The following is a 13,811-nucleotide window of genomic DNA, read 5'->3' on the forward strand; positions in this document are numbered from 1 at the left end:
TGTGGCGGTTTCTCAGAAAATTTGGGATCAACCTACCCATGGACCCAGCAATACCACTCTTGGGAATATACCCAAGAGAGGCCTTATCATGCAACAAAAATATATGCTCTACTATGTTCATAGCAGCATTGTTTGTAATAGCCAGAACCTGGAAACAACCTAGATGCCCCTCAATTGAAGAATGGATGAAGAAAGTATGGAATATATACATATTAGAGTACTACTCAGCAGTAAAAAACAAGGACTTCTTGAAGTTTGCAGGCAAATGGATGGAAATAGAAAACACTCTCCTGAGTGAGGTAAGCCAGACCCAAAAAGAGAAACATGGGATGTACTCACTCATATTTGTTTTTTAGCCATAAATAAAGGACATTGAGCCTATAATTCGGGTTCTTAGAGAAGCTAAATAAGAAGGAGAACCCAAAGAAAAACATATAGGCATCCTCCTGAATATTAACCTTCATCAGGCGATGAAAGGAGACAGAGACAGAGACCCACATTGGAGCACCGGACTGAAATCTCAAAGTCCAAATCAGGAGCAGAAGGAGAGAGAGCACGAGCAAGGAACTCAGGACCACGAGGGGTGCACCCACACACTGAGACAATGGGGATGTTCTATCGGGAACTCACCAAGGCCAGCTGGCCTGGGTCTGAAAAATCCTGGGTTAAAACCGGTCTTGCTGAACATAGCGGACAATGAGGACTACTGAGACCCCAAGAACAAGGGCAATGGGTTTTTGATCCTACTGCACGTATTGGCTTTGTGGGAGCCTAGGCAGTTTGGACGCTCACCTTCCTAGACCTGGATGGAGGTGGGTGGTCTTTGGACTTCCCACAGGGCAGAGAACCCTGATTGCTCTTTGGGCTGACGAGGGAGGGGGACTTGATTGGGGGAGGGGGAGGGAAAGGGGAGGCGGCGGTGGGGAAGAGACAGAAATCTTTAATAAATAAATTAAAAAAAATAAAAACCACAAAAAAAAAAAAAGAGTAGTTGTTCTCAACCTTCCTAATGCTTCGACCCCTTAATGCAATTTCTCAGGGTGTGGCAACTTTCAAACATAAAATTATATTCATTGCTACTTAAAATTGTAATTTTAACATTGTTATGAACCATAAGCAACTTCTGTTTAAGGGTTGTTTAAACTCCAAAAGGGGCCATGACCTACAGGTTGAGAACTGCTGCCTTAGCCAGTAATCTATCTGTGCTGTCTGATATGAGAATGAGGCCAGCATAATTCTCTTTCATACAAATTTGACTAAGATAAGTAAGAGAGAATTTGCCTACTATAACTGAAGGCGAAATTTGAAGGGATGTGGTAAAAATAAAACACATTAACATTCTTTCAGTGCCTATCAAGAATTTGACAATATCCACCAAACCTTACAGAACAAGTTTATATCCTCATAACAGCTCTAGGCCTGAGGCACTGTACATAATTTCCAGGTTCAGAATGGATAAGTTGCTTGGCTATATAATAAACAATGGGGTCAGGATTCAGACTTATATTTGTAATCTTAAACCTTGCATCTTAATCATTGTATGACAGACAATATAAGATAATCTAATAAAGGTCATGTTATTTAGTGATCATAGCACATGAGCAAATAGGATTAGGAGCTGTTTGAGAACATAAATAAAATGGAATACATAGAAGATGTGCAAGGGTAACTTGTAGACCAATATACCTAAGGAGAAACAATGATTGACTGTAGTAGTATTGCTTTAGTATTTTCATAAATAAAGCTTGCCTGAAGATCAGAAAAGTAAAACAGCCACACTGGTCAGCCTTACAGACCAGGCTACAATGATACATCTTGAATTCCTGTAGACACAATGACACACTTTTAATCCCAGTAGCCACACTAGCTTGCCATAGAGACCAGGCAGTAGTGGTGCACTCCCTTAGTCCCAGAACTAAGATGGGAGGAGAAAGCTCTCAGTCTCAGTCCTGGAGTCTCAGTCTCAGATCCTGGAGGCAGGATCATCATTTTCAGACTGTGGTCGAGGTAAGAGTCAGTTGCTGGCATCTTTGCTTTTCTGTTCTTCAACTTGAACCCCAACATTTGTCTCTGAATTTTATTAAACATTCTACAATTGATTGAGAATCTATTATATATATATTTGGTCCAAAAAAGTCTATTTGGAGAAAAAACAAGCACAATCATTATATGTATGCTACTAGTGTCTTACTCTTTGCTTACTAGTCTGTCTTGCTTGAATAGACTAACAAAAGGATAGACAATAAGGAACCAGAGCCTACACACTTGCTACTGAATTTTCTCTAGGACTTTCAAGTTGCTAAGTAGAACTCTGAAACTGAAGAAGGCTTTCCCTGCCTCAAAAAGGTGGTACACATAGTACTAGCTTTTTCTATTATACCCAAACCCACTTCTTTCCCTACTTTCTTCAAATAATTTCTCATAACGATGCCTACATTTTTCTATTGTACCAAACACGCGCGCGCGCTCACGCACACACACACAAATTTTTTTGAGAGGCCTTTAAAAGTAAAGATGTATGCTTCCTCACAGTAGTATTCTATTTTTTCTTTACTTTGCCCTTTAAGAATTTTGGGTCAAATTTTAAATTACACTTATACAATGCTTGAGTATCATGTCTCTTTTAAAAGTACAAATTAGTAAGTATTGCATGAAGGAAAAACCAGAATGACCTACTGAACTGTAGAATTGATCCCTCCCATTTTACAAAATCTCAATAACCTTATTTTTATTAGATAGCAATGCATTTAGCCTTCAAATGTACTGTGATATATTAGATACTTTAACATCAAGTGAACACAGTTTTCCAGGATTATTTCAGTAGATCCATAAATTTGTGGTTTTTTTTCTCTAGGGAGTATGTACCACTTATCTTTTCACAAAGACACAACTTTCAGTTATTTTCCATTACAAATGTTGTGAATGAGACAGACAACACAAACTAATTGTTTCACATTTTATAATAAATTATTTTACAGAAAATTTTTGAAAAATGGAGGGTTGCTTCAACATCAGTTCAGTTTTAAAACATAAGTACAAACAGTTACATCTGTTCAAAGACTATCACAGTTTTATGCTGTGTTTGTTATAGATAATGATTTTGTTTCTCTTGCTCAATTCAGTTTTATTGAGGGATAATTTAGATAAAGTCAAATAATCATTTTATCTGAACAGTATGAAAAATTATGGTAAGTGTATATAGTCATACATGTGCCTCTATAATCATTAAATGGACCATTACATGAAAGTTTCTTCATGTGTCATTATAGTCAGTTTCTTGCCCCACTCCATCATCGTGGAAGTACTGTTCAAATTTTTGTCCTAAGACTTCTTCTTTTCTAAAATAAAATTTAAGAGTCATATTGTTGTACCTTGTACTTTTCATTGGATATGAGACACTGGAGTTTCTCGTGTTAGTAATATTCCAAAATGAAAAGAGATATGCTTAATGTTCAACCATTTAGTAGATTAAAGACATTTATGACTATTATAAACAAATAGGCTATGTACCAAATAAATTATTGTGTACTTTTTTTTTGCTGCCTGGGGGATCAGTCTACAACAGTGTAGGGCTCAAAGTGAAGCCAGAGAGTAGGAATGTAATAGAAAGTTTTCTATCTAAGAGGATTAGGGTAAATGGCACTCATATTTTCTCTTGATGATTTCCTTCTTTATTCTCTATTCTTCTACATTCTTTCTGTGTTCTTTCTACTGTATAATTTTTTTCTATAGCGTATATACCCCAGCAATTTTTTTCAAGTAATATTGGAATTACAATAAAGTTACATTTTGTTTTTCAAGTGAATTATTGCAATGAACACAAAACAAACATCAAAAATTATCATGTTTTCCATATCCCTTGCATGACTAAACACTCTATGTATTACAAGTGAAAAACAAATTAACCCAAGAACCCAAGTACATTTATGCCCAAGCAGCTTGTCATAAGTTTACCATGTAGGCAAGCAAAATATCCTCCTCAGTGAGGTCTTTTACTGGCAAGTTGTGTTTTGCAGTTACAAAGAAAGGACCAATCACTATTACTTACATTAAAAGTAAGTCTTACAAGGAATCGTAAAGGAATCAGACAATCAAGATTTTATGTGTAAATACAATCAGCTGTATGTTAAATCTTTAGGGTGCATACCTAATCTTCAATATGTTCTTTTATTAGAATATTGAGGACAGGAATAGTAATATGGAATTAATCATCACCTTTGAACATCAACCAAATCTTGCAAGGAAAAGACATCAGCTAGCAACAATTGAGTTGCTTTGTATTTTTGATCCTAACCTAATGGAGCTATAACTCAGCTATGCTTCTTTGCAAAATTCAATTGTGTAATGGAGTTTTTCAACTTAGAGCTATTGTTAAAGCACCTGCTCTAACCTGAAGTTATTTTAAAGTTTTGTTTCAGCTAATGATGCACATTAAAACCTGTGACTGCATCTTTCAGCATTATGAGTGAAGGAATTTGAGACAGCCTGACTCATGGGACACAATTGTTTTTCTCAGTTATTAACTTGAATTGTTATCTAATATAGCTCCTTAGATGAAACTCATAGACCCTTGCTATTTAATATTTCCCTATATTTATTTATATTCATCTAAAATATGCATAAACAAACATTATTATTATCAGAGAGTACGGCTTAGGGAGGAATCATCTTCATTATAATCCACAGATTAAAAACGCCCAGTAGAATGGTTTGTTTTCATGAGATAAATACACTATATGATAGAGAGTAGGGACTCTCTCCACATTCATTTACGCTATCTCGGATACCCGATAAAAAGAGCAGCAAGCACTTAAAGCACAGCAGAAACAAAAGCTGTTTCAGGGTCTGTGGTCTTGGAGTCTTGCCTATCCAAGATTCACCGATCAGGAATTTGCTTTCTAGTGGGCTGATACCCTGAAGTCAATTGCCATCTGTTGCTCCTCTGACATGGCCATTGGTAGTTTTTATTTCTTTTGGAAAAATATCTACAAATGCATATTATATTATTTTCAAGCAGTATACAGATATAAAAAAATACCAAACTAAAATTGTATTTATAAAAGGACAATAATATTTGCAATATAAATTATTCTTTTCAGATGAGATAAATTCATTCATTAGCCAGAAGACACATAAAGTTTTATGAATTAAGCCATAGTTAAGCCATAAGAGTATATATTTAAGTTTTATGGCTTTCATCTTCTCTGAAAAGTGCCAGGAAAATAATTCAGAAATTTTAATATTTCTTAAACATTTGAATTTAACTATTTTGCTTCTGTTTGTACATCTCATATAAAACAATAACATTTGTGTGGGGCTGGAGATAGATACAGCTTACTGATTAAGAGCACTTGAAACTATTGCAGATAACTCAGTTTTGGGTTCCAGCACCTGTGTGGTAGCTCACTATTTTTTGTAACTCTAGTTTCCTAGGAACAGATGCCACTTTCTGACCTCCATGGTCATATGTCATGTACTTAGTGCAAAGGAATGCATTCAGAAACAGAAGGAATCCTTTTAAAGGTGTATTTATTTTAAATATAGATCAATAGTTTACTCCTTTTCAATAATATTTAATTTCATGATTTGTAAACCTGTGTAAAATACACTTAAATTTTTCCACATAATGAAAAGAACTAACCAAGATCTTTATATTTAATGAATACAATTATAATGAATTTAACCCAAATTCATTAACAAAATATGTCAAGTAAAATTTATTGGGAGTGGAAAATACATAAATTTATTTTAACAATAATTTCATATAGTATTGAAAATCAATGAAGAAGAGCATGGAATTTCACAATCCAATAAGAGATAACTTCAGAATATCTTTCAAATTTACAACTATTTCTAATACAGCAAAAACACATAAAGTATCCTCAAGAGGAATCTACATGACTGCCGGCAAGCCTTAGTTTCTTCCTTCATTCTTTATATTTCATAACTGCATCTCTGTAACATTGGAACAAGTCTGTACATACAGACATATTTAGGTAATTAAAATGCCTTTCCATACATATCTGGATTATGACTTATGTATATTTCTTTATATTGGCATATTTTAGCAGCTGTATGTTCATGAACGCTGAGGTAAATGTTTTTCTATATTAAATTGATGATTAAGATTTTTTATCTTCAGTGGAGTGGAGAAGAAAGATGAATATTTCCAATGATATTCTAATCCTTGCTTTCATTTCTGATGCTTTTTTAAAGGCTGGAAGCTATGACATACTTAAGGAATAACATTAGCATTAAAATCAACTTGACACAATTTCCTTCATCAAAGAGTCCTTAATTGCTAAAACTTGAACCTTTTGCCTCCCTTTTACTAAATATTTGAAAAGTTATATAAGCAAAGTTATTGAAAATATCTCGACCCTTTAGATTAAAAACAAAGGCTTTAACATTAATCAGAACAGATTTCATATGTGAGGTCTATTTTTCTTTTTTGCTGAGTTCAGAAAACTATTGTATTTCAGATGAGCTCTGTTTTACTCATTTTAAAATAGAGATATCAGTACTTTATATTTTTCTTGAGAATTTTATCAACAAATATTTATTAAGCTGTTAGGGTTAGTTTTATCTTATCATAAGGTTATAATGCATCTTGATTCTTAGTATGACTTATATATCTATGGCTCTCCTCTCTTCTTTACAGCTATTATTTTTTACATAATATGTTACTCATATGTAATAATTTTTATGTTGGTAATATTTAATTTATATAAAAACTAGAGACATGTTTCCCCAAAATATTTGTAATTCTCACTAAGAATACAAGTTAATAGGGCAATTATAGATAAATGTATAGAGTAACACTTGCCGTGTTGATTGAGCCAGGATTAAAATAGCCCTTTCAAAGATTCAGTGCCTATAAAATATTGGAAAATGTGGTATAGAAAGTGTATATTGAATGCTTCTCTTTCTGATTTTAACCCCCCCCATCAGAATAAAACCGTATGAAATCATTCTTGAGATTTAGTGATTTAGACAAGACTCCCAAGATCAGACTCATTATCATGGTGCCAGGTTCTTTGGAAACCAAAGTATGTTAGGTCATTGAACCCTATGGCTTTTTTTCTTCTAAAAGTGACAAAAACTGTGTGTTCAGCAGACAAATGGCCAAATGGTCTCAGAAAGAACTCCACTAATAGCTAGAAAAAATTATTTGATCTTTGATCCTCCCAAGACAAATATTTTTTTGTAGCTCATAACTTAAAGTCTGTATTCCAGTTATTGATTCTCATTGCTCAACTTCAAGAAATTCTAATGTAGTTCATGAGCTCAGCAACTGCACAGTTTACTTGTAAATGACTCTATAAAGCCCACATTTCAGGTGAACCCTTTCACCCTTTATTCAATACCACTGCTGCATTTTGATGGTCCTTTGAATTGTGCTTTGTTTTATATGTGTCTTTTCAAAATCAGAAGTACCTTAAAACATATAGAAGCTTTCTTTCAGTCATACTGATAATTTTGCGTAGTTAAGTACATAGGAACAACCAGATTGTTCCATTCAAATTATGGTTAGTGTATTTGTCTGATTGTTCATAGCATCCAGTATATCTTATCCTTCCTACTCTCCTCACATTTCAGACAGTACGTAGTTGTATCTACTAAATTCTCTCTGTGGCACATCTCCCTAACAAATGTATCTCTAAAGAATGGAACTGGGGAATTTCTGTGTAATATGGTTGGTCCTTGTGGGAGATTCATAATCATCATGGAAGAGATATGTTCCCCTAAAGCATCCATGAATTGCTTTGTGCCATAAACTCATTTCTCAGTGAGTAAAGATTAGAATGTTCCTCTGGCCAAGTTAGAGACAATGAGTTGACTGCTTTTTTGAGGCTGGAAAAGGGAAAGAAGGGCATCATTCTTCACTATTCACCCTTTATCCCTAGATTGGTGCACAGTGCTTGGCTGAGATGAAGAAGTAGATGACTATCATTGGTTTTTGACACTGATATTTTTATCTATATTATCTATCAGATTTTATAAGATGCATGATACCTATGAAGCCAGATTTCAAAGTTTTATTACATACCTTTACAGGGAAATTTTTCCTACTTCCCTTAAGTTTTAAAGCTATCTATCAGTTCAGGCTTCTCTGGAAAATAGAAATTAAAAAGTTCTAATTTTTATAAGTGTGAATTCTTTGGAGGATTATAAATTATCTACTGATGTAGAAGTAGTTCAGGCAATATAAGTCAAGTCACCAAGCATTGTAGCTATGTTCTTGATGTTCTCATTTAGGAATACTGGGGTTCTGTTTGCCAAGAAGAACATGTTTAGAGTATTTTGAGACAACCTTTTCCTCAACGTTTTAAATAAAAGAAAAAATTCCTACTTCATACTGTAGCCATGATGGCTAAAGAAAGAGAAAAGAGACACAAAAACTAAAGTTAGTCTACCTATTTAAATTTGCTTTTTTTCTTTCTCTATTGAGCCACCTGAAGAAAATATGGATTATATTTATAACTGGGTTAAAAACAATACATTTTCTGAAATTCTAATTTTGTTTGCTGGGTTCAGTTCCAAGAGAGGTTCAGAAAGAATGCAAAAGTTGCATCAATTGCTGTTAGAAGGTTACATAAATATGTATGCTTGATTTTTGTGACAACTTTGTAATCCCTCTAAATCCAGGAGGCACAACTACCACTTCATCTTTTGCCCTAGGTTATCTTCCAAAATGATGCAGCAAAGGATAGCCAAGACTAGGAGTATAAAGACTAAGCTTCTTATTCTAGTTGCAAATGTCTCTCTGTAACTCAACAATCCCTAATAACCAAAGCCAATGGTTCATGGGGAGTGTTGGAGCCTTGCGAGTTCCTATCCCATTCATTGTGGGATATTTATGAGCCACATGTATTATGTAAGCTTTCTTAGGTTAACTACAGCTGCTGTGAGTTTTGAGTGCAACAGTCATTTCACATTCAGAAGACTGTTTCAAAGCATCCCTCCACATCCTCAGGCTCTTACATACTTTCCACTCCCTCTCTCGTGGTGCAGACTGAGTCTTGGTGATGTTGATATAAATGTCTCATGTATCAACACATATTTTAAAGTCCTTTATTCTTGGTACTTTGACCATTATTTTTAGTAAACTACTTCTCATTTGGGGAAATGTGGCATATTTACCAAATGGAGAGTAGCACTAATCCATGGAAATACAGGCAAATATTTAGATTGCAGTTTGGCAGACACTTCATGTGTAACAAGACAATAATAGTGACTTCCTCAATTAAGCATATGACTTTCCTAGACAAGGGTTTTGGCTAGATTTAATGTACACAATGTGAATTCCCTTTGAAAGAGTGGACCTCAAATCAAATCCGGAAGTCACAGATCACCCTCATAGCTATCATGCCACTATTGCATCAGTAGCAATTCTTTGCTGACAGGTCCTTTGTGTAGCATGCAGGGCTACCAGCTGAGTAAGACTGTTTATGCAATTTCCCTGCGGCAGCTTATATTGCACCCTCTACCACTGTGAAAGCTATAAAGCAGGGAGAAAACTTCTGGTTTTATTTCACAATGTCCTTCAGCCAAAGTATGTGACATTCAGCAATAAATTTTTTTACCAGCTAGTTCTAGTAGAAAAAAAGCAGTGCAAATAGGCTGTATTGTTTTGGAGGTCTAAACGGCCTCTCTGTTGAACAACGCTTAGGGAAGTTGCTTATCCCTGGCACTGGAATTTTCTTTTTGTTTTAAATTTATTTATTTATTTATTAAAGATTTCTGTCTCTTCCCCACCGCCGCCTCCCCTTTCCTTCCCCCTCCCCCAATCAAGTCCCCCTCCCTCGTCAGCCCAAAGAGCAATCAGGGTTCTCTGCCCTGTGGGAAGTCCAAGGACCACCCACCTCCATCCAGGTCTAGCAAGGTGAGCATCCACGAAACTGCCTAGGCTCCCACGAAACCAATAGGTCCTGAATATTAAACTTCATCAGGCGATGAAAGGAGACAGAGACAGAGACCCACATTGGAGCACCGGACTGAAATCTCAAGGTCCAAATCAGGAGCAGAAGGAGAGAGAGCACAAGCAAGGAACTCAGGACCACGAGGGGTGTACCCATACACTGAGACAATGGGGATGCTCTATCAGGAACTCACCAAGGCCAGCTGGCCTGGGTCTGAAAAAGCCTGGAATTTTCTTATAATATCATTATGGCTTCTGGGAGCGGCTTTATCTACCCACACAATATAAATCTTTTCAGGTTTCCTTTTTTAATTTTAATTTTTACTTTTTAAAAAATTTATTTTTAACTCCCTTATAAAACAGCAGATTTCCTTATGACTTTTTCATACATATTTAGTTTTAGTTGAGGCTCCTCCATCTCCTCCTTTCCCCCATCTCTCTATACCCTCTATGACTGCTTAAAACTTTCTGCCTTCTACATTTTCCCTCCTGCTTTGACACTTACATATGTTCTACTATCTGCTCTATCCTCCTATAAACACGTTTTTCCACCTCATGGACACTTTTGAATTTTCCTGGCCACAATATATGGTCATTCTTACGTAAATACACATGTATAATGAGTATAAGTTAGAATCCACATATGAGAAAGAACATGTGGTATTTGCCTTACAGAGTTTGGGATAATGTAGGTAATGTAGTGTTTTCAAGTTACATACATCTTCCTGAGACTTTTGTTTTGTTTTGTTTTGTTTTGTTTTTCGAGACAGGGTTTCTTTGTGGAGCCTGTCCTGGAACTAGCACTGTACACCAGGCTGGTCTCGAACTCACAGAGATCCGCCTGCCTCAGCCTCCCGAGTGCTGGCATTAAAGGCATGCGCCACCATTGCCCGGCTTTTCTTTCATTTTTTAAAGCTTAATGAGTTTCTATTATTCATATGTGTCACATCTAAATAAAAATCTATTGGTCATATGTGCCACATTTCTTTATCTACCCATTAGATGAAGGACATGGAGACTGATTTCATTTCATTGTTATGGTGAATATAACAATGGTAAATAGGAATGTGTAGTATCTATGCTGCAGAGTATAGTTCTCTTTGAGTGTAATTCCAGGAGTGGTATATTTGAGTCTTACGATAGTTCTATGTTTGTTGTCGGGGTTTCTGTCCTGCCCAGTTTCCACAATGGTTAAGTCCCAAAGAAATCACACAGTACAAACCAATTGGCCCATTAGCTCAGGTTTCTTATTAACTCTTATAACATATATTAGCCCATTATTCTTGTCTATGTTAGCCACATGGCTCAGTACCTTTGTCAGCAGGGCATTCACATCTTCCTTCTTCTGTGTCTGGGCAGGACTGGGGAGGGATGGGCTTCCTCCTTCCCAGAAGTCTCCTGTTTTCATTGACCTCCCTGTACTTCCTATCTGGTTGTCCCACCTATACTTCCTGCCTGGATATTGTCCAATCAGTGTTTATTTAAAACATAATTGATAGAATATAGACAATTGTCCCGCACTATTACCTTTTTGAGGAACCTGTATACTGATTATTTCCATACTAGCCATGAAAGTTTAAAATCTCATCAACATTGAATAATGGTTTCTCTTTTCCTACATCTTCATTAATGTTTGCTGTCATGTATTTTCTTGATGATATCCATTCTGACTTGAGTAAGATGGCATTTTATTTGGATTTTAATTTTCTTTTTTAAGACTTAAAAACTAGTTTTAAATTACATTTTGAGAAGTGCCATACATTTTGCTTGGACCATATCATTCCTTCACCAGCCCCTCTTAGATTGACCTTACCTGGTTCCATACCCATCTAACTTCTTTCCCTTAAACTTAAGCCCATAAATCCAATTGATGCTTCTTATATACTCTTCACTGTGTGACTCTGCACTGGAAGATAGTTAACCTTCCAGGGGCCACACTCATGAAGAAAACTTTCCTTCTCCTTGCAACTAGCTGGAGAAGTTGCCATTAGCTTCTTTGACAGGGTTGAGATGCGCAACTCCCCTAAAAATTGTCTAATTGAACTTGTGCAGGTCTTTGTGAATACTGTACCTACCACTGTTTGCCTATTGCCCTCTTTTGTTTGGAAAACAGATATTTCTCATAGTCACCTACCATGTCTGGATCATAATTTTTCATCCCGTACTCTGCAGTGATTTCTGAGTTTGGGGAGGAAAATATAGGATATAAATGGTTCATTCAGTACTGAGCACTTCACAATATATCCCAGCCAGAATGGCTAAAAATAAAATGAAAACAATGTTCACATAGACGTGCAAAAATGAGAACACTTATTCACAGTTCATGTAAGTGCAAACTGGTGCAGCCACTATGGAAATCAGTGTGGGGGAACCTCAGTAATGTTAAAAAAGATCTAACAAATGATCCAGTTATACAATTATTGGATATCTACCCAGAGCATTATACAGAGATACTTGCTCATTCATGTCCATTGCTGCTTTCTTCACGATAGTCATAAAACAGAAAAAGCATACATATGCATTAACTGGGGAAAGAAGATGAAAATGTGGTATGTTCACACAATGGGATATAGCCTGCTGCTAAAAAAAAATATAATTTTGAAAATTTCAGGTAAATGGAAGTAACTGGGAACAATTTTTCATAGTGGGGTAACCCAGATCATGGAAAACAAATATCACATTTCTTTCATTTGTAGACATTAGCTTTGAACTTCCAGGTGTGTGTCTCTCTTTAAAAATACCTATAGAGGTTAAAAAACAAAAAACACAGTAATTTGAAATTTTGATGTCTGAAAATATTGAATACTTTTATTTATTTATTGGTTGATTGATTTCTTTTTTAATTTATTTATTTATTTATTAAAGATTTTTGTCTCTTCTCCACCGCAGCCTCCCATTTCCCTCCCCCTCCCCCAATCAAGAGAACTCAAGAACAATGGCAATGGGTTTTTGATCCTACTGATTTCTTTTTTTATTAAAAATTTCCGCCTCCTCCCAGCCTCTTCCTGCCTCCCTTTTCCCTCCCCCTTCCCCCACTCCCCTCCCCCCACTCCCCTCCTCCTTCCTCTCCAGTCCAAAGAGCAATCAGGGTTCCTCCATGGGAAGTCCAAGTTCCTCTCCCTTTTAAAATGCTAATTAACCCAATTAAAAAATGGGGCAGAGGAGAATTCTCAACAAAAGAAGTTCAAATGGCCAAAAGACACTTAAGGTCATGCTCAACCTCCTTAGTGATCAGGGAAATGCAAATCAAAACAACATTGAGATACCATCTTAACACCTGTCAGAATGGCTAAAATCAAAAACATCAATGATAGCCTTTGCTGGAGAGGTTGTGGAGTAAGGGGTACACTCATCCATTGCTGGTGGGAATGCAAACTTGTGCAACCACTTTGGAAAGCAGTGTGGTGGTTTCTCAGGAAATTTGGGATCAACCTAACCCAGGACCCAGCAATATTGAATACTTTTAAAAGTGATTATCATCCATTTGATTTTACTTTTGTGCACTCTCTGTCCTTCTCAGCACATAATTTTTGAACTCTTTGTTTAGTTTCTTGAGTTCTTTGTATAATCTATGTAGTAACCCTCTTGTAGACATATAGTTGGCACATATTTTATCACTTGATTAGCTCCTTCCTTAGCTGCACAGGTTCTGAATGTCATGTGGTAAAAATTGATAGTTATTGGTCTTTTCTCCTGAGCAATGTATTTCTTTTTCAAAATTCTTTATTCATGCCTGTATCATGAGGGGTTCTATGTAATTTTCCATTAGTAGTTTCAGGACATACATTAAGGTCTATTTTCCATTCATTATTAATATTTTTGCAGTTGAGAGATAAGTATAAAATTTCTTCTACATACATTTTTTTTCCAATATCAGTTAGAGAAAATG

This window comes from Alexandromys fortis, unplaced genomic scaffold (genome assembly GCF_014885135.2).
Source record: "Alexandromys fortis isolate MF-2015 unplaced genomic scaffold, M_Fortis_MF-2015_v1.1 scaffold_466, whole genome shotgun sequence".
Lineage (NCBI taxonomy): Eukaryota > Metazoa > Chordata > Mammalia > Rodentia > Cricetidae > Alexandromys > Alexandromys fortis.